This window comes from Antechinus flavipes, chromosome 2 (assembly GCF_016432865.1).
Source record: "Antechinus flavipes isolate AdamAnt ecotype Samford, QLD, Australia chromosome 2, AdamAnt_v2, whole genome shotgun sequence".
NCBI lineage: Eukaryota > Metazoa > Chordata > Mammalia > Dasyuromorphia > Dasyuridae > Antechinus > Antechinus flavipes.
Genome location: NC_067399.1, coordinates 422805606 through 422828589, shown reverse-complemented (window position 1 = coordinate 422828589; position 22984 = coordinate 422805606). Strand labels below are relative to the sequence as shown.

At 36.9% G+C, this 22984-nt stretch overlaps 1 long non-coding RNA gene across 1 annotated transcript in view; it reads left to right on the top strand.

Moving 5' to 3' along the window:
• The window catches only part of LOC127550188 (uncharacterized), a 76537-nt gene extending 54074 nt beyond the window's left edge, over positions 1–22463 (top strand). The window contains exon 3 of the long non-coding RNA XR_007950790.1: positions 22212–22463. This is a non-coding gene — a long non-coding RNA (uncharacterized LOC127550188). The remainder of the gene's footprint in view (positions 1–22211) is intronic.
• Positions 22464–22984: the final 521 nt, after the last annotated feature.

Here is a 22984-nt window from a genome sequence, read left to right as displayed (position 1 = left end):
AGGAAATATATTTCGTCTTCATATTAAGACTTTTGGGATCATTTGTTTAAAACACACTGAAGTCAGAGAAAGAGACAAGATAAAATGAATTTGGAAGGCATGCTTATCTTTTAAATCTGAGAAAATAACAAGATGAAAATGTTTCAAAGACCTTGGGTGTTGGAAATGTTTTATATGTTAACTCTGCATCCAACTTTCCTTATTCTATAGCTCTACAGATACAATTTTATGGATAAAAAAACATTTCTTCCCATTCATTTTATGATCTAATTAGAAAGTTAGAGCACTTTTCCATAGGGTTATTGGTAGCTTGTATTTATTTTAGTAAAAATTTTAAACTTTATCATTTGGGGAATGGTTTTTATTCTTTTAATTCTGAATCATTTTTCTACATATTGAAAAATGAGGTTATTTTCAGAGAAACTTTCTGGAAGTATTTTTTGTCAAGCTACTTCTCTTCTAAGTTTAGCTATATTAATTTTATTTGGGCAGAAGAGAAACCTTATTTTTATTGATATCTTTAGTTTTTATTCCATCATCATTTCTTAACATCTTAACATATTATCTCCTTCCCTGCTGCTTTTAACAGTTTTCTCATCTATTAAATGAACTTGCAAAGAAAATGTCAAACCACTTCAGTATCTCTGCCAAGAAAACCCCAAAATGGCATCATGAAGAGTTGGACAAGAAAAAAAATGACTGAACCACCACCACAAAAAGTCATAAAGTAGGGACAGCTAGATAGCTCAGTGGATAGGGTACCAGCCCTGAAATCAGGAGGACTTGAGTTCAAATCTGGCCTCAAACACTTAATACTTCTTGGCTGTGTGACCCTGGGCAAGTAACTTAACCCCAATTTCCTCAAAAAGAAAGAAAGAAAGAAAGTTATTATGTTGACTAAAAAGATCAAAACACACTCAGAAAATAACAAAGTGAAAGCTCCTACATCCAAAGCTACCAAGAAAAATAAGAATTGGGCTAAGGCCAATCAAGATACATTAAAGCAAAACAAACCAAAAAAAAAAAAAAAGTGAAATATCTCCTTGGGAAAAAAAAAAAAAAAAGCTGACCTGGAAAATAGAACGAGGAGAGACAATTTCTTTCCATTTATCTTGTTACAGACTATGTGTATGTACGTATTTATGGTTTACTTGCTTCTTCTTACTTGATTCCACATCAGTTCATCTAAATCTTCCCATGATTCTCTTGATTGGATTTTAGATCTCAACGCACAAAATTATGATTAAGAGATAGCATCTGGGTTAGTAATTAAGTAGAAATTATAAGTGAAAATATTTATATCTTTTTTCTTAGCACTTGACCATAATGAATAAACCTAGAATGAACTTGACTATCTGGTCTGTTGCTGTGGTTCAATCATTTTTCAGTGATGTCTGACTCTTTGTTACCCCATTTTGGGGATTTTTTTTTTTTTTACAAAGATACAGGACTGGTTTGCCATTTCCTTTTCCAACTCATTTTACAAATGAAGAAACTGAGACAGGGGCAGCTAAGTGGAGCAGTGGATAGAGCCATGAAGTCAGGAGAACCTGAGTTCAAATCTAAACTCAGACATTTCCTTCTTCCTAGCTGTGTAATCCTGGGCAAGTCACTTAACCCCAATTACCTCAGGAAAGAAAGAAAGAAAGAAAGAAAGAAAGAAAAGAAAGAAAGAAAAGAAAGAAAGAAAGAAAGAAAGAAAGAAAGAAAGAAAGAAAAGAAAGAAAGAAAGAAAAGAAAGAAAGAAAGAAAGAAAGAAAGAAAGAAAGAAAGAAAGAAAGAAAAAGAAAAAGAAACTGAGACAAGCAGAATTAAGTGACTTGCCTAGAGCCAGATAGCTAGTAAGTATATGAGACCAGATTTGAATTCAGGAAGTTGAGATTTCCTGACTCCAGGCCTAGGACTCTAATTGAAATTCCAAAGTAAGAAATGAGTTGGTCAAATTAACACAGGAAATGGCAGGGCTTGGATTCAGATAAATCCAGTTTTCTTATCATAGGCATCATGAGATCTTGGTAGGAGTGCTGGTTTGAAGCCATAGGACCTGGATTGAAATCCCAACCTGTGCTATTCACTTACTGTGTGTCCTTGGGGAAACTAATTATCCCCAGTAACTTTACTTTCTTCAAATCTAAAATAAGAGGACCAGATTACCTTGAAATCTATGATCCAATGACTTCTAGCCTAGTTAAGTGTTTTCTCTACTAAAACTTCTTGCTTCAATAAGTCTTAATTTTAAAAGCAATAAAGCTATTTAAATTAGTCTAGAGAAACAATTGAAATCTCTTGAGTATGAAGAGAGCTTCAGTAACCAAAGGAAAGAGCCCTCAGATTACTCCACAATTTGGTTTTACTTTCCTTCCTTATAAACTAACCTTTAAAAGGCTTTTGTTTAAAGAAAATTGAAGGAAGCCCCAGATACAGACAATTGATTTATTTCAATATTAGGATAAAAAGGCAATCTTACATCCCACAGGAGCTCTGGGAACTTTGTGCAAGTAACAAATGAGAGAGGAGAGGGGAGGAAGATAGAGAGACACAGAGACAGAGAGGGAGAGAAACAGATAGAGACAGAGAGATGAAGAGAGAGAGCCAGAGCCAGAGACAGACAGGTGATAGAGAGACAGAGACAGAGAACAGAAAGAGAAAAGCAGAGACAGAGACAGAGATAGAGAGAGGAAGAGACAGAGAGAGAGACAGAGGCAGAGAGACAAAGAGAGAGATAGATGGAGAGACAGAGACAGAGAGAGACACAGAGATAAAGACACAGAAAAAGAGAGACACAGAGAGAGACAGAGAGAGGGGGATAGGAGAGAGGGATGAAGGGAAGGAAGGAGAGACAGGCAGACAGAAAAGGAGACAAGGGAAGAGGGAGAGATAGAGACAGAAAGAGACAGACAGATGGAGAGACAGAGACAGAGAGAAAGAGAGAGACAGACAGATAGAGGCAGAGACAGAGAGAGGGAAACAGAGAGAGAGAGAGAGAGAGAGAGAGAGAGAGAGAGAGAGAGAGAGAGAGAGAGAGAGAGAGAGAATGTGGCTTATTTTTTCTTCATCTGGGCAATAGACAGTAGAGATCTCATTCTTTCTGGGTAGAAATGCTCAGAGCTTTAGGTCTGAGTTTCATCTGTCAGAGTGGATATTTATTGGAAGATTTTTGTCCTTAAGAAAAAGTAGAGAAAAGGAGTGCCCCATTAGCCAATTAACACGAGTCAGATGTTTTATCACTCACTACCCTCTCTTTCTGACTCTACAGAATCCAAAGGGAAAACACTCCTTGGGACATAGTGGTAGAGAGAAGAGTTCATTGGGCTTCAATTAAAGCATGGTACAGTTGAAAGAAAACTAGATTTGGAGTTAAGAGAATATGGGTTCAAATCCTGATGATATGACCTCATACAAACTACTCAGCATCTCTGACTTCATCTATAAAACTCAAGGATTAGACTTGATGACCCTTTTAGTTGTCTTATAATTCAAATCTTGGCTCACTTCCACTGGATGTCTTTTTTTTTTTTTTTTCATTTTTGAGTCTGTTTTTTTTTTCTTTTTCTTTTTAGCTTTTTATTTTTGAAACATATGCACAGATAATTTTTCATCCTTGACCCTTGCGTAGCCTTGTGTTTCAGATTTTCACCTTCTTCCCCCCACCCTGTCCCCTAGATGGCAAGCAATCTGACATATGTTTCACATATTTAAATATATGTTAAATCCAATATGTGTAAACAGATTTATACAATTCTTTTGCTATATAAGAAAAATCAGACCAAAAAGAAAAGTAAATGAGTAAGAAAAGAAAATGCAAGTGAATAACAACAAAAAGAGTGAGAATAATTTAAATCTGTTTCTGCATCATTAAAACAGAGCATAATACTTTGTCCTACTAACTTCAAGGGGTTGTGAGCATCCAGTAAGTTCCTACATATCAATTGCTATGTAAATATTAACTATTGTCATTATAAGTCTGAGATACGGGTGGTAGGGTGGATATTTTTGGGAAGGATTGGTAGCCCTAGTAGCCTTGAATTTACTAAGCATCTTTTCTATGAAGCCTTGACTGGCTGGACTTACCTAAATATGCTCTTTCCCTGTCTAGACTCTGAATCCATTAAGAGTCTATACCATGATATCTGGTATTTGATTATATCTACTACTAATTTTTTTTTTCTATGCCAGTATAGCTTTTCTGAACTGACAGAGTGGGGATTAATACAATATGTAGAAGGGAATTTGAGGCAGGGTAGAACACCAATAGTGGGGGAAAAGAGAGGTTGGGGAAAGGATGGGGAGCAATGACTGATCTAGGAGGCTGGACCAGAGAAAATTCTTGGAGGAAGATTCAGAAAGATAGAAATGAGGAAGAAGGGCATTCAAGGTCTTATGCAAATAAATGTGTGGAAATGATAGATGACATGTCAAATTCATGGAACAATTTGTAGTCTTGTTTGACTAGAATGTGGGCTTGTGTGTGTGTGTGTGTGTGTGTGTGTGTGTGTGTGTATACAGAACATATAAGTGTATGAAAGAATACAGCAGTGGTAATAGCAGCAGTAATAACTAGAGTTTATATGACCAACATTTACAAAGCACTTTACAAGCATTATTTCATTGGATACTTCAAACAACCTTGTCAGATAAGAGCTCTTTATATGATTTCTATTTTTACAGATGAGAAAACTATGTAATGTCAAATAATCCTGAATGGTGAGTTGTAACAAGATTGTCAAGGGTCTTAAAAGTCAGTCTAAAGATGTTTCTAGTTTGTCCGGGAGGAATGGAGAATGATTAAAGGGTTAGAAAATGTTTTCTTATGTTAAGCTGAAATCTGCCTTTCTATCATTTCCACCTACTAGTCCTGATTTTTCCTCCTAAAGTTATTTTTTTTAAAAAAGGACTAATCCTGTATCTATATGATAAACCTTCAAATTATTGACAGCATATCACCCATCCACTCACCCTCACCCTTCTAGCATCCACCCTTCTACACACACACACACACACACACACACACACACACTATTCTATTCCAGATAAAATATCCTCAGTTCCTTCAAATGTTTTTCACAAGACATGATTTGGAATGTCAAATCTATCGCAATTGTCTTTTGGTAATATAGTGCTGGGCACACAATAGGTATTCAATATAAATTTTCAGAGGAAGAAAGAAAGGAAGGGAAGGGAAGAAAGGAAGGGAAAGGAAGAAAGAAAGGAGGGAAGGAGGGAAGGAGGGAAGGAAGGAAGGAAGAAAGGAAGGAAAGAAGGAAGGAAGGAAGGGAAGAGAAGGAAGGAAGGAAAGAGGGAAGAGAAGGAAGGAAGGAAAGAAGGAAGGAAGGAAGGAAGGAAGGAAGGAAGGAAGGAAGGAAGGAAGGAAGGAAGGAAGGAAGGAAGAGAAGGAAGGGATGAGGTCCTGGATAGAAAGAAAGAAAAAAGAAAAGAAAGGAGAGGAGAGAGGAAGAGAGGAGAGGCAAAAAAAGGAAGGAAGCATTAATTAATTAATTGAAGACACCATAAAAGCTGCTAATTTTTATAGGATGATGGTAATATTTAAGCTTTAAGGTTTCCAAAAGACTTTCATTTATTTTCTCATTTAGTCTTCTTTTTGAAGGGCTTTTTGTACTTTGAATTAGATGTTAATTTCTATTTCACTCATGAGGAAAATAGGACCTCAAGAAGTCATGACTTGTCCAGAATTGCCTGCATATTACTTATCTGAGGCCTGATTCAATTCTAAATCTTCCTTCCTAACTTGCAGTGAAACAATTGATCACCTAGGCCTGCTCTGGAAATAATAATCCTCTCCTGTACCCCAACCTCTCTCAGTCTCAGACCAGAAAAACAGAGAAAGAACTCTTTGTCTTGATGAACATCAAGGAAATACTTTCTCTAGGGATCCCAGAAATGTCTGCGGCAGGTGGCTCCATAATTATAGAGGCATGAGTGAACCAGAGAAGCTGTGCTTATCAAAGAAATCCTCCTCTTGGAAAAGATATCATCGCTGAGTGCAAAAGCCCAGCAGAAGGGCCTCCCAATCTGTATTTACTGCCTTTTCTCTTATGATATTCTGGGACTCCCATCTGATAAGAAGCCTTAGTACTCAGCTAGTTTGCATGACCTTGACAATTTTCATTCAAAACATGCAAATAAAATTGGAGGTTGAGAGGGGAGGGTGGTTTGTAAGAAATGCTCTTTAAACATGTAATCAAATGAACCTATTAACTCCAAAAAAAAAAGTTTTTGAATCATGCATCTATTTTCATCTTCTTTTCTCTAAGTCTATCCCTAATCTCTCCAAATTTCTATAGGCAAGATAATATTAAATTCTAAAATTTTATTTTACTGAATCAGAGAAAAATAATAAAATTCACTTGTAAGAATAGAAAGTAAAGAATATCAAAGAAAATAGTGGGAGAAAAGGTAAAGAAAGAAGATTTAAACAATAACAGATCCTAAAGTAAATTATAAGGCAGTAATTACGAAAACTACCTGGTATTGGTAAAGAAATAGAAAGGTAGATCAATAGAATATAATAGACATATGATTTACAGCAGCAAATAAATATAGTGACTGTATTTAACAAATATAAAGACAAGATTTTTGAGATAAGAATTCATTATTTGGTAAAAATTGTTGGGAAAGCTAGAAAGTAATACAGCAGAAATTGGGCATAAACCACTATATTAAACTATTTATCAAAATGGTCAAAATGGGTCAAAATGGTTACGTGACCTAGATAGAAAGAGCACTATTACATGAAAATTAGAACATGGAACATATTACTTATCACACTTATCTCTTTGTTATTCATAATTTAGACAAATAATTTATGAATAACAGAGATAGAGAACAAAAATATAAAATGGATAATTTCAATTATATCAAATTAAAGGGTTTATTCAAAGAAAAGAAATATAGACATGATTAAAAGGAAAGTAGAAAACTGGGAGAAAATTTTATAGACAGTTTTTTCAGATGAAGTTTTCATATCTCAAGCATATGAAGCCCTTTGTCGAATCTAAGAGTTTGAGTCATTCTCCAACCGATAAACAGTCAAAAGATATGAGCAGGCTGTTTTCCAATGAAGAAATCAAAACAGTTTATTGTTATAAGAAAATGTGTTCTGAATTATTACTGATTGGAGAAATACAAATTAAAACAACTTTGAGATATCATTTTACCACCTATCAAATTAGCTAAAATGATTGAAGGAGAAAGCAACAAATATTGAAGAAATTGTGGGAAAATTCAGATACTAATTCTTTGTCCTTGGAATTGTGAACTGATCAAACCATTTTGGACAATAATCTGGAGACTGCTTGAGAGTTACATACTATTATCATCCCCATTTTACAGATGAGAAAACTGAAGGCAGGGTCTGAACTCAGATCTCCCTGATTCCAGACCCAGGACTTTATCATCATGTCATCTACCTGCCTCTATCCTCAGTTTACTTTTCTGTAAAATGGGTTAATAACTGCACCTACCTCACTAGATTGTTATGAAGATTGATGAGATAACATAATTAAGCACTTTATAGACTTTAAATCATTATGCAAATATTCACTGGTTATTATTGATAGAAAGGTGAAGGACTAAAGATGCAGAATATTCCACATAAAATGAGACAGGGTTGATAATAATAGTAACAACAATAATATCTAACGGTTATATAACACTGTATTAGTCATTGTGGTAAACACTGTACATTTATGATCTCATTTGATTCTTACAACCTTGAAAAGTAAGTGTTCTCATTATTTCTATTTTACAGATGAGGAAACTGAGGCAAACAATAGTTAAGTGACTAATATGGCAAGTTGCTATTATTATTCTTCATCATTATTATAGAGAGTTCTTTGGTAATAAGAAAGTATTTGGAAATGACTGTGATGCAAGGAAAACATTAAAAAAGAATAACTATGTCATGTGCTTTATCAGTCATCCATGTCAGTGATCATGGTAGATTCAAGCCTGGATCATAAGTTGGGCCATGTTGAGTGAAGTCTAGTACTTACAGGAAATTGCTTTTGTGTCCTGCTGGCACCTGCATTGAGATGACAAGTACTGTGTTTATACAGTAGCAGAGTCAGCCAGTCAATGCATTATTACTCACAGAGAATTAAACTGTGCAAATCGCATTGTTTGATTATTCCTCTAAAAACATAACACCTGAAGTGGTAACAGGATACCCTGCTAAGTGAAGGTGCCTAATCCCCAGAGACTGAGAGAGGTTTGTGGAATTTTATAAAGTAGCTTCCTGTTTCCTGGACCTGATTTTCAGCTGGACCTGGTGGGTGCTTTCCACTTTTTCCTAAACTCCCGATTTAACCCCCTGCTCTTGTTTCAGGCCCTGGTATAATGGGATATTATTAGAAGTGTGTACCAATCAATAAGTAATAATTGTGTCTAAGGTCGGTCAAACACTCTTCTAGTCACCAGAGAAAAGAGAAATATGAGAGAAAAATAAAAAGAAAAATGAACCAATACTTGACCTTGAGGAGCTTATGATCTAGTGGAATGTCACGTGTCTGACTTGGATGTGAGAAGGGAAGAAAAGAACCCTAGATGACCCCTGACCCAAAAACCCTTCCTTTACAGGAAGAAAAAAAAAAAAAGAAAAAAATCACATACCTCTCTAGTTCTACACAAAGGAAATTCATATACATATATAAAATTGTAAAAGGGATAGATAGATATAAGATGAATAGACATATATATTAGAGATATAGGTAAACATATCTTAATATATATCTCAATAGGTAGATTGATAGAAAGACAAACCCAAATTAAACAAAAGGTAATTTAGGAGGAGCTGAGGATATCAGGAAAGGCTGCATCGAGAAGATGGCACCTGAACAGAATCTTGAAGGTGCAGCCAATCATTTGTGTTCAGCACACATTTGTGTTCTTCTAGGCACAAGGAAACTACAGGGGGATAATATAATCCAAAGGCGGCTGTGGTTTGGAATTTGTGGCTCAGAAACAGAAACCCATAGATTGGAGAAGACAAACAAGATTATCAGGGACTGCTTCTTGGAGAAAGTAGAATTTGAGTAGACAGAGAAGAGAGGAGGAAGGTAAGGAGAACAATATCAGCAAAGTCATGGCAGGTTGAGCCAGAGATATTGTTGGCACAAGAAGGAGACACAAGTGGAGAGTTTGTGTTGAGAGACTTGGATGGAAAGGTGGGTAAGGGGGCAAGGTGGTGGAGGATTGTTATTGCAAAGCTAAGGAATTTATACTTTGATAGGCTTCATAAGAATCAGACTTGAAGAGGACCTTGAAGAGAAAAAAATCATCTATCTAACATAATTTTTATTATATATAGCGCTTGAAATCTTCATATATGCTTTACACACCTATCTCATTTTGGTCCCTGAAACAATTCTATGAGGTAAGTGCTTACAACTACACCCAATTTACAAACAAAAAACTGAGCCTCAGAGAGATTCAATGTCTTGCTCATGGCCACAGAGAGATAGAAAATGGCAAAGATATAATTTGAACTCAGATCCTTTGCTCCAAAATCAATTCTCTTAATTATTCAATGCCTTCCCTATTCCATAGAGAATATTAATTAGTCTTGTTTCCTGAATAGAGAATCACAGAATTGTGAATTTAGAGCTGAAAAAGGCTTTAGAGCATCATTTCCAACACCTCCATGTGGAAGGCAAGGTAAGCGGCTTACACAAAATTACACAGCTTTCAGATTCCAAGTTAAACACTATTCACTATGGCATAATGATAGCTAGCATTTATAATATTCACAAAGAACTTTAGATTTGTTAGCTCATTTGATCCTTACAACAACTCTGTGAGATAGGTGTTATTATTTTCTTCATTTTACAGATGAGGAAACTGAGGCAAAGTGAAGTTAAGTGATTTGCCTCAGTTTCCTCATCTGTAAAATTTCTGAGATTCCTGAACATTTAATTTTTATATTGAGTTATTTATTCATGGATCTCAATATTTCCAGGTTTCACAGAAAGTAAAAAAAGAAGAATATCTTAGTGAGTCACTTAATTTCTTTGGACCTTGGTTTCCTCATCTGTTAAATGAAATATCTGGGCTGCACCATAGCTTTCAAGCTATGGCCCTCTGTACTACACACCTGTTTTCTTTCCTTCTTGCATTGGTTAGCACCTAAGTTTGTTGTCCCTCAATTTCATACCTATCAATTTATCCAGCATCAATTATATGCTGAGAACTGCTAAAAGCAGTAGAAATTTAATAAACAACTCATGTTTCTATAGAACCCTAAGATTTACAAAGCCCTTTCATCACAATAAGCCTATCTGGCCATTTTACAGACAAGGCAACTAAGGTTTAAGGAAACAAAATAACTTGAAGCTAGGGTCAGGGTTAAGATTGTCCAGTATTCTTTCCACCATACTATATTGGTTCCTGTATTCTTCATACCCACTAAACAAAGAACAAGAACAGATGGACAGAAGCAATGAAAGCATTTTAGGTTATGCACAAAGCTTCTCTTGCAATATGAGTGTCCCAGAATGGATTGCAGACACCATCTTCTCCCCTTGCTCTAGGGCTCTTTAAGAATTAGGTTAGAGGGTAATTCTTCTCTAGGCTGACCAAAAGGCAAGATCAATTAATTAACCAACACACATATATCCACTTGGAGAAGGAAATGGCAAACCAATCCAGTGTCTTAACCAAGAAAATCCCAAAAGGGGTCACAAAGAGTCTGCAATATGTAGCAGGTCCTATTGTAGGTGCTAGGAATACACAAAGATAAAAATGAAATAGCTCCTGCCCTCCAGCAACTTGACGAGTGTCATCCAAAATCTTCACAAAATGAATACGAGAAAATTTTGTGGAGGAGGGCACTAGCAAGACAGCCTCAAAAGGGTCTTTTGACCACCATAAGCCAATGCTACTCAGGCTCAAATGTCTTTTTGACCCCTAAATTTAAGAGTTAACATAGATGATGGAGCACTCCTCTCTTAGCAGGATTGCTGCATTTCTATAAATGTAGATTGTGTTCCTAACTGCTTCCTCTCTTCAGGTGGCTCAGGGAGAGTGTGAGGGTCAAGAAAAGAAAAGCTTGGAATAGTTAATTAGAAAAGCTGACCTCAAATGAATATGTTCTTTGGGGGCTGTTCTTTAAAAAAAATAAATCCCTGGCCTAAAGAAATCCCAAAATTCAGTCTGGTTTATGGCTATATGGATCCCAGAAATGGAGAGGGCTAGTGCTCTATCACTGTGCTTTCCAGTTGCTCTCATAATATGCATAATGACTATAACCATGAAAATAGGAAGAAATAGGCATTAAAAAAATCAAAAGTGAATGTTGCCAAATTATATTGATCAAATATAACCTAAAAGAAGAGACATGAGCGGATGCTCCCAATACATTTTTACTTGGAGGCGAAAAAATTCAGTCAAGGATCAGTTTGACATTCCACCTCTCTCCAGCTGAAATTTGCTGCTTCTTGGACATGTATTCTCTGCCCCGTTTCTGGTCAATTCAATTCCTGCCTGGCTGACCTCAGACCCTACCTGCAGAATCCTTGTCTATTCTTCCAGGTTTCTTCTTGAACATCTAGTTTTGTTTCAAGGTGAAAGAGTGAAAATTGTATCCTGCCCAGGAGTGAAACCAATGCAGGTGGGACAATCATTAGTGGAAAACTTTGTTTTTAACTATGGGGACAGAAAAAAGTGTTCAGTAAAATTTGATAAATAAAGTCAAAATTGGTGGAGGATGAATAGTAACTGAGAAAATCCTGCTTATTTTATTTTTAGCACCCCATCCTCATCCAAGGATCTCCTAGAGAGAAATGATTCCCCTCATTAAAAGTCAATGGGACACTAATAATATGTAACAGAAATTTTTATAATAACAAAGGATTGGAAACAAAGTAGATATCCATCAATTGAAGAATGACTAAACAAAATTATGCTGTGCAAATGAGACAAAATATGAATGTGCTGTAAGAAATGATGAATATAATGAAACATGGGATGAATTATATGAACTAATGCAGAGTGAAGTGGGCAGAACTAAGAATATAATATGTGTAATGGATGGGTTGTTTTTCTTTTTAGGTAATTAGAGTTAAGTGAATTGCCCAGGGTCACATAGCTAGTAAGTGTTGAATGTCTGAAGACTGATTTGAACTCAGGTCTTCCTGACTTCAGGGCTGATATTCTATCCATTCCAGATGCCCCCACAATGTGCATAATGATTATAATAATAAAAATAGAAAGAACTATGCATTAAAAAATCAAGAGAATATTGCAGAATTATAGACATCAAATATAACCTGACAGAAGGGAAATGAGAGGATCCTTTAATACATCCCTATACAAAGCTGGGAGGTTCATAAATGTTATGCATTGCATTTTTTTTTTTTTACTTTTTCAATATATTGATTGATTGTGCTGATTTTTTTTCTATTTTTTCTTTGTCTTTCTATACAATTGGCTCTCTGGGAAGACAAAAGAGAATACTGAGGAAACTGATGATATGGAAAAAAGACATCAATAAAAATTTTTATTTTTATTTTAAAATAATATTTTATTTTTCTCCAATTGATAGGTAAAACAATTTTTAATATTTGTTGGGGTTTTTTAAAGTTTTGAATTCCAAATTATATCCCATCTTCCCCTCTTCCTTTCCCCCTTCCTTGAGACAACAAATTATTTGATATGTTATACATCTGGAATCACATCACAATAATCACATTTCCAGCTTAGTTATTTTGTGCAAGAAAACTCAAACCAAAAAAAGGAAATAAGTAAAGAAAGAAGCAAGTAAAGAAGGAGGAAAGAAAAAAGGAAGGAAGGAAAGAAACAAGGAAAGAAGAAAAAAATGAAGAAAGGAGGAAAAAGGAAGAAAAAAGAAAGGAAAAAAGGAATTAAAGAAAGAAGAAAAAATAGTTTGATTTGATATGTACTCAAATGACATCAGTTCTTTTTTATTATATAAAAATATATTTTAAAAAGAAAATAGTTGCATCATTTTCCCTTAGTGTTTGTCTCTATTGTGATCTTGGCTAGGTGGCAAGTGATAATGCAATAAGCCCAAATCACTGGGGAAAGAATAACTACCATTTCTCTAGACTAGATCTTAGTTCTAGTCTTTATCATTTTCTAGCTAAGTGGTTTTGAGCAAGGTCCTTAAGTCTTTTTTTGGGCCTTATTTTCCTCATTTATAAAATGGGGAGTCTCTTTTTAAGTCTTCTGTCCCTCAAGGAAGTCCTATCCAAAAGCTGAGCCATCTTAACTATAGGATCATAGATTGAAAACTAGAAAGGACTGCAGAAGTTATCTAGGTTTGTTGTTCTTAATCTGGGGTCAGTGAATTTGGTTTAAAAAAAACTTTTTATCAGTATACTTCAATGAATATGTTTTGTTTTATGCATTTAAAAATACTGTTCAGGCGTGGGGGCTGTAGATGTCACTAGATTGCCAAAAAGAGTCCATGATAATGAAAAGACAAAGAACTCCTGATTTTAGTGCAAGCCCTGTATTTTGCAAAAGAGAAAACTCAGGTTCACAGTGATAAATTGAACTCAAGGTCACACAAGTATTAAATAACAGAGAGGGGATTTGAAGCCATCCACATTCAGCATTCTCTGCTGCCTTTCAGTAATAACAGAGGTAAAAATAACCCAGTATATCTGCCACAAGGTAGGGGGCTGAGCCAGATGATTGTCTTATGTCCTTCTCAGCTTGCAGTTCCAAGATTGCATTGTTTCCACTTGATCTGGGGGTAGAGTAGGAGTACAAGTGTTTCAGGCATTTCCCACAATTATATCAAATAACTCATTTTGGCTCGCTGTACTATGGGGCCATTGACCTGAGTTATTAGTGGATTATAGGTCCATCTCCAGCCTGAGTAGGAGTTGGTATGGAGAGCCAGGGAGGTTCTCAGGGATGAGCTTTCCAATGCAGTGAGTCCTTAGGGACAGCACCTCCTTGTTAGTAGCCATAGCCCCCACCCCTCTAACATAACACTGGTACACACATACCATTATACAGAGCAACAACGAGACCTAATTGTGTGGAATCTGAGAGCCCTAGGGCAGCATGGGGACATGGGGAGAACGGGATTGGCTGTGTGTCAGGACTCTACATTCACTTCCCAGGATTATTTCAGGGATGACTCCTACAGACTGGAGGTAAAGATGTCTGGGATATAATATCCTGTTGGGAGTGGCCATGGGAGCGAGCTAAGGAGGAACAACCCTTCCTTGACAAAGGGTCCTGAAGAGAAGGACAATGAGTCTGGTTTTCTCTGGGTAACTTTTAGGTCTTATGAGAATTGGGTTGTTCATTGCTCTTTAGATGAGTTGTAGTATCCACCAAGAGATTTCCCCAGTGGGAGAGCAGAAGGCGAGAAGATCAGGTGTACCATATTGCTGGTCATACTAATGCATGGAAAGCAAACCAACAAAAATGTTGAGTCAGGAGATGGAGTGTTTTGTCAGACAAATAGCAAGGAAGCCAGTATGACCAATAGCAGAGTGGGGCAAGGTGTACAAAGACTGGGAGGGTTGGAAGGGGCCAGGTTATGAAAGGCTTTGAAAGCCAAAGATTTTATATTTAGTATTGAATGTAACAGAGAGTTACAGGAGTTTATTGAACATTGCAAGAGGGGATAAGATCAGCCTTGAGCTTTAGGAAGTTGAATTTGTCAGTTAAATGGAGAAAAGATTGGAGTGGGGAGAGCCTTGGGACAGGGAGACTCACCAATAAGTAACTGTGTCTCCTTGAAAAAGCCACATAAATCCATCAGGCCTTAGTTTATTCCTAGAATCTTAGAATTTCAAGGTACTACAACAACAAGCTAGTCCAAACTCTCACTGTAGGAATATAGGAATCCTAGAATAGCCTAAATGAGCTGTAACCAGGTTTGGTTTTAATGCTTCCATTATCAAGAAGCTTACTGTCTCCTGAGGCAAGCTACAAAAGTGTTGTTGTTATTGTGGAGACTTTTCAGTCATGTCCTACTCTTTGTGAACCCATTTGAGATGTTTTTGTCAAATATCTTGGGATGGTTTGCCATTTCCTTCTCTAGCTCATTTAGGAAACTCAGACAACTGGGTTAAGTGACTTGTCCAGGGTTACACAGTTATTAAGCATCTGAGGTCAGATTTGAACTCAGGCCCTCCTGATTCTAGACCTGGTACTCTATCTACTGCACCATCTAGCTTTCCATGAGATGGTTAGCTCATATTAGTAGAAAGTTGATCTTTCTTTTTTCTTTTTTTCCTTATGCTAATCTAAATTCTCCCTTCCTCTAACTTCTACTTACTGGTCAAAGTCCACTCCTGTTGGGGGCCCTGGACCTGAACTTCCTGAAGTGAGTTGAGGACTCCTTTGTGCCAGGACCCACCCTAACCCAGGATTCCTTGATTACCACGCTGAAGTGGTGGAACCTGGCCCATGGCAGGGGAGGCACAGAAAGGATGGATTTCTCCTTCGGGGAGGGATTGGGGAGGAGTCCCTGCCCCTCTAGATGAATTACAGGTGGAGGGAAAAGGACTATAAAAGGAATGGACTCGGGATGGCTTGCGGGAGACACCGCTGACTTGTAACACCAATAAACATCATTGCGTCTATCTACCTCGGCTCCTCTGTCTGGTATTTCCCTCCTCCCGTCTCCACGAGGAGGGCCGGAGACGTCCGAAGCCCTGTCCAGCTCGGGGAAGCTGGAAGAGGCAGTCTCTGTTAAGGTTCCCAGTGACTAGGTCTCGGCCCCTGACACACTCCTGTGGGACTATGGGAATAAATATAATTTTCTGGGCAAACCCCTGTTTACCTCAATCATCTATAAAATGAGGATGATATACTTACCTCCCAGAATTGCTATGAGAATCAAATGAGATAATAATTGTAAGATGCTTAAGAAAAAAATAATTACAATAAAAACTAACATTTATATATGATTACAATGTGCTAGGTTTTTATTATTGATCTTATTATTGCTGTTGTTTTTAAATCTAAGATTCTGTGAACTTATTCAAAAAGAATTTATGATTCCTACCTTGTATTCCAGACATGATATTAGATGCTAGAAACAAACCCATCCCCTGTCTTCAAAGAGCTTATGTTCTATTAGGACATTATATTCTTCTGTGGTATTTCCACTTATGTGCAGGTCTCCATTGACACAGTGGAAATTGGCTTAAGAACAGCTGTTGACAAATTCATCTGGAACTAAATTAATAAACTCCTTTGAAAAATTTTATTGGGAGGGATATGAGGAAGGAATACAAGAGGGAAGATTTTTTTAAACTTTTGATGGCAATGCTCATTTTTTAAGCCTCTCCTGATGTCCTGGCTCAGAGCCACCACAAACAGCTCCGTGTCTGTCAATGATCTAATGTCCCCTGTCCTTCCTGCCTGGGGGACAGCTGTATTCTTCTTCCATCCTGGAAGAACAGGCTTTTATATGGAAAGTATGGTTTTAATTTTTTAAAACACCATCTAGAATAGCAGCAATCATAGTACTATGCTGTGGGTGTTGGCTGGGGGCCATTCTGGGAGCCTTGGGTTGTTTTTGGGTCACTGCTCCACATTACTTCCAAGAAAAGCCTCTCTGAATGACATCACTTTATTTTACTTTTTCACAATCAATAACAATGGGAGATGATGGATACTTTGGTTACTGGATTGCAGGTTGATTTGGACCAAGAAGTCATAACCATAATAGCTTAGGGGTCTTCCATCTTGGAGAAGCCAAGGTCGCTTTGCCAACTGAGACATCAATTGTGCCCACTGGGAAGTGAATGGGGAACTTGGCCATGGACACCCTGAGCTGTGATCATGAGCACTAAAGATTCACAAATGAACAGGAAGGCCCACAGGGCACAAAGACAATTCCTCTTGTGGCTAATGTCTAAGCCAATTTCATGGAGATTTGCCTGGGGGACATGAAGAGTGAGTGAGTGTGTGTGTGTGTGTGTGTGTGTGTGTGTGTGTGTGTGTATGTGTGATGAGGAGTCACTTTGGGGCATTCTTTCTCTAAGTTCTTGTTGCTCTGGACATCTTTGGAAACCCTTGGAGAGGACCAGAATAGTACAGTGCAGTGCAATTGGGTGGGCATGTTTTGCACAAAGCCTAGTCTGTAAGTAGAAAGATGTGCAGTAGATATCTATCAATTGATTTACTGATGTTTGGGGTATGAATTGAGCATTCTCTTTCATGGCTTCCTGGCATTAAAGGCACCTGTTCATCTGGTTCTTCATGCAAAGAATTAATTTTATTTAACAATGAAATATGTCTTTCTTTAATCCATCTCCTCCCATGCTTGGAACTGATCCCTAATTAAAAAAAAATCAAAGTGGTCTATGGAGGAGTCAGAGCATGGAATGGGGATTCTTTGTAGTCACTATTGTCCATTTGTCTCTTCATTGTTGTTTGGTCACTTCACTGACCCATGTGGGACATTCTTGGCAAAGACACTGGAGTGTTTTGCCATTTCTTTCTCCAGGTCATTTTACAGACGAGGAAATTGAGGCAAATAGAGTTTGCCTTTGCCTGAGTCACAGAGCTAGTAAATGTTTGAGGCCAGATTTGAACATACAATGATGGATCTTCGTGATTCAAGGCCCAGCATTCTATCCATCTTGCCACCTAGCTGCTCATTGTTTCCTCATTGCTCAGGGAATATTCTTTGTGTCTTACTTATGAACCATTCATTGTAGTTCCCTATTTGTTATAATTTGTTCTCCTTGAAGGGTTTAGTGAACCTGTAACAACACATGGTTAAACATGGAGGTCTCTAACTGAGTCTCCTTTTCCCCACAGTAGGCTGGACCATGTTATAGCCATAGACAGTGAGGTGCTATGATTTAGAAGAAAGAACACTGGATTTGTAGTTGGAAAGTGTGTATTCAAATCCTTGCTCAATCACCTTTTAGCTGTATGACCTTGAGTAGGCTATTTAAGATCTTTGAGTCTGGTGTGAGATTCCTTCCAGATCCAACTTCAGGATTATGTGAATAAGATGCTTCAGTTTTTGCATTGGTCTTCATTTAGCATAGAGCTAGGCTCTGTTGAATTGGATAATTTCAGTTTGCCATCATCATTATTATAATTACTGATACATTGACAATGCTTTAAATTTGTAAAAAAAAAATCCTTTACTTACATTTTCTCATTTGAATTATAGAAAAACCCATGAATTAACTAGGTACAATGAGGTCCATTTTATTTTATTTTATTTTTATTTTTTTTTTTATTGCAGATGGGATTTTTATTAGTTATTTGTTTGATTAGGTGGTTTTTGAGATCCCACCCAGTCTTAAGACTTTGTGATTCTGATTTTGTCCCATATCTCAAACTAAGTTTATGATCATTCTAACAATTCTTCTTTTGACTTTACTATCAATGAGGTCCATTTTAGAGGTGACAAAATTGAGAAAAATTCTCATGAAGAAGAACCTTGCTCTAAGGTCACAGCTAGTGAGCATGACAAGTGAGGTTTGAGTTTAGGATTTCCTAAATACCGGTCCAGCAATCTGTCCCTCATATTCTGGAGACTAGGAAGGGTTGTCTGCCCAGTTATAATTTTCTAAACATGTGCCTTGCCTCATTACTTTGCCTCCAGCTGAGATTAGACCATTAGTTTACTCATAAACAGGTGGCACACTCCACCTGAGCAGGTATGGCCATTCTCCATGTAACTCACAGATAAGAGAGTCATTTTTAAGCCATAGCTCTGAATATTACTTTCCGGGCCCAGCGCCACCTTGGTCCCAACCAGTTTTTAAGGCTGACATTATAAATCAGCTTTATTCTGTTCTTTAAAAAAACAAATACATTTTATACTTAAACCTTGGGGGTGGTAATTGGGAGTGTTTTTATATTCAAGGAATCCTTTGTCTTGGAGATCAAAGGTCATTCAGACCATTTCCCACAAACTTACATGTACTGCTATCTGCACATGGTTGTTATACTACCATTATTGAAAGACTGAGATTTTGTCATCCATATGTTCCAAGATCTCAAGTGAGTCTCTGGGAGATAGTGGAGTTTTTGTCTACCTCCCCAGGTGTCCCAGGGAATCTTCCAGTATATCAGAACTCCCACAGTCTTAATCTGCCCCAGTGTTTCCCTTTTTTTTTTCTTCCTTCAAAAATTAATAATGAATCACCCACTAAGCCCATTTCCTCTAAAATTATGCAATTTGGCCTTTTCAGTATCCTTTCTACACTAATAAAAATGAAGTATTTATCTGGATGAACTAAGACAAAAAGACAAAACAATCCTGACCTGGACTGTGCTGCTGGCTGTCTACCAGCACAAATAATACTAATGATACTAATAATAATTGTAGCTAGTGTGCTTAGGTTTGCTCAAAGAAATTTCCCCTTCCATCCCCCACTATTATGTTCAGAAGAGGGTGTGAAATTCCCAGGATAAGGTCACTCTTCAGACAATGAATGCACCTCTCTTATGCTAAGTCCCCAGTTAGCCTGTTGATTTATCACTTTGTCATGTCATTGGTGATATCCTCAGGCAAGGTGTGAACTTAACTCAGGTGCTTATTGCTACACTGATTCTTCATTGACAATGAAGTTCATGATTAGTTCATATAGCAGGGCCTAGAATGAAGAAAACTACTGTTTTTGAGTTCAACTCTGACCTCAGACACCTACTAACAGGGTAACCCCAGATAAGTTACGTAACCTTGTTTGCCTCAGTTTCCACATCTGTAAAATGAACTGGAAAAGGAAATGATGAATTAGTTCAGTATTTTTTGCTGAAAAAAAAAAATGGAGTCACAAAGAGTTGGACATGCCTGAAAAACAAGTGAACAATAACAACAGCCTCTGACTCAAAGTAAAAAAAAGATGCTCTTTCCACCATATTCCATGCCTTATTTCCCACAATGTATACTTATTGCTCTGCTTTCTTTGTTTTTTTGTTTTGTTTTGTTTTGTTTTGTTTTTTACTTTTTTAAAATAGCTTTTTATTGATAGAACCCATGTCAGGGTAATTTTTTACAGCATTATCCTTTGCACTCACTTCTGTTCCGATTTTTCCCCTCCCTCCCTCCACCCCCTCCCCCAGATGGCAAGCAGTCCTTTACATGTTGAATAGGTTACAGTATATCCTACATACAATATATGTGTGCAGAACCAAACAGTTTTCTTGTTGCACAGGGAGAATTGGATTCAGAAGGTAGAAATAACCCAGGAAGAAATACAAAAATGCAAACAGTTTACATTCATTTCCCAGTGTTCTTTCTTTGGGTGTAGCTGCTTCTGTCCATCCTTGATCTCTCTTTATCAAAGAAGTCCACTTCCATCAGAATACATCCTCAAACAGTATCGTTGTTGAGGTATATAATGATCTCCTGGTTCTGCTCATTTCATTTAGCATCAGTTCATGTAAGTCTCGCCAGTCCTCTCTGTATTCATCCTGCTGGTCATTCCTTACAGAGCAATAATATTCCATAACGTTCATATATCACAATTTACTCAACCATTCTCCAATTGATGGGCATCCATTCATTTTCCAGCTTCTAGCCACTACAAACAGGGCTGCAACAAACATTTTGGCACATACAGGTCCCTTTTCCTTCTTTAGTATCTCTTTGGGATATAAGCCCAGTAGTAGCACTGCTGGATCAAAGGGTATGCACAGTTTGATAACTTTTTGTCTGCTTTCTTTGTTACTAGATGCATCTTTTACTTGCTCTTTTCCCCACTCTGTCACCCCACACAAAACTGACTCTCTTAAAAACCCGAGGCAGAAATTGAATTGGGGCTTTATTACTTCTAAAAAAATATGGAGTAAAGATTAACCTAAACTGGTTATCATCTTCCACCAAATGACTGATCAAGAAAACTCCCAGATTTATTTGTTGTTGTTTTTCAGTCATTTCATGATCTTCATGATCCCATTTGGAGTTTTCTTAGCAAAGATACTTGAATGGTTTATCATTTCCCTCTCTAATTATTTTACAAATGAGGAAACTGAGTCAAACAGAGTTAAGAGACTTGCTCAGGGTCACACAGCTAGGAAGTGTCTAAGGCTGGATTTGATCTCAGGAAGTTGTTTTTTACTGATTCCAGATCCATGACTCTATACTCTGTGCCACTTAATTGCCCAGATTTATGGCAAAACTCCAATGAGAAGAAAAAAAAAAACACAAGAAAAAGCAGTGGAGACATTTTGGGAGATAAACACTGTCATGTGCACGTGAGGGACAATAATGACGGAAGCTGATATGATTCAATTCAATGAACTCCCCAAGAGAGATGCCATAGATGGATCAGTGGTATTACTGAATCCACAAAAAACCAAGTCACACAAAAGTTTTGCACTTAGGAGTATCTTTATCTTTGAGGGCAGGGACCAAGTTAAATGGATCCATTTCCCAGAATACCTAGCATTCACCCTTCACTAGAACTTAAATCAGTATTTTGGATTGAATTAAATCCACAAATGGAAGAAAGGAAAAGGAAGAAAAGTTTCTCAAGTGCCTACTGTTTGCCAGGGAGTTCACAATATTATTTTATTCCTCACAACAACCCTGATAAGTAGGTAGTATTATCCCCATTTCACAGTTGAGAAAACTGACGTAGATGGTGGTTAAATAACATATCCAGAGTCACATTGTGAGGAATTATTTGAGCCTGGATTTCAGCCAAAGTTTTCCCGACGAGGTCCGGTGCTCTATCTACTGGGTTATCTAACTTCCTGAGGTTATTGGAACCTCGACATTGATATTGCAGGTTTAATATCACTTTATCTTTGCAGCTATGCTCTTAGCTAGGGTTGATTTTTTTTCCCCATTTGGGTAAAACATTTTCTAGCTGGCATTCAAAGCCTTCCATAATTTGGATATGGTATTTGGATTATGGTATTAGGAACTGAAGATAAAAAGACTAAAAAAGGAGAAGGTGGAGCTGACTTCAAGGAATTTATATTCTATTTAAGGAAACAACATACTTACGAAGTAAATCCAAGTTGATTTGTAATAAGAAACATCTGCTTTTTTGAGGAAGGCAGATGTCAAATAAGACCTATGGAAGGAAGTAAAGCTTTGAAGTCAAGGAATTTAAACTTTGTATTTCCCTCAAACACTAGCACAGAATAGGTGCTTTAAAATGGTTTTAATTTTTGTTTTTACTCACTTTCACATCATTCACATAATCTTGTTCTCTGTTTTCCTTTAATGCCTCCTTGTTCTGGAATCCTGGTTATCCATCTGTATGGGAATGGAAATTGAGATTTCAATTTTTAAGTCAGCGAAAGAAAAGAAAAAACAAAAACAAAAACCTTGTACCAATTGCTGACAAGGACCTTGGAGTAAGAAGAATGAGGAAATCTCAGAATTTCAGAATCCCAGAGTAAGAGGGAACTTCCAGCATTATCTGGGCTGGACTTTGTTAACTTGGAGTCTTTGAATTGATACCTGCATTTCATTATAATTGAATTTATAATCCTATGGCTTGTGTCTTACATATTTAAAAATGTTCTTTTGATGTTGTACACAGTAACAGCAATATTATATGATGAAGAACTATGAATGACAGCTATTCTCAGCAATTCCAATGATCCACAACAGTCCCAAAGGACTCATGATGAAACACACTACCTACTTCCAGAGAAAGAGCCAATATTGTCTGAATACAGAAAAAAGCATACTATTATCTCTCTATTTTCTTTTTTTCTTTCTCCATTCTTTTCTCCCTCCCTCCCTTCATTCCTTCTTTCATTCCTTTCTTCCTCTCTCTGTTCCTCCTTTCTTTCTCTCTCTTTCTTATCAAGTCTTCTTGTATAATAATATGGAAATGTTTTATATAATTGCATACATGTAATCTGCATTGGATTGCTTATTGTGTCAAGGAGGGGACGGGAAGGAAGGGAAACAGATATAAAATTTGGAACCAAGAACATTTAAAAAAAAAGTTTAAAATTGTTTTAACATATAATTGGATATAAGCAAAATATTATTTAAAAATATTCTTCTGAGAAGGAGAAGGGATCCATGGCACAAAAC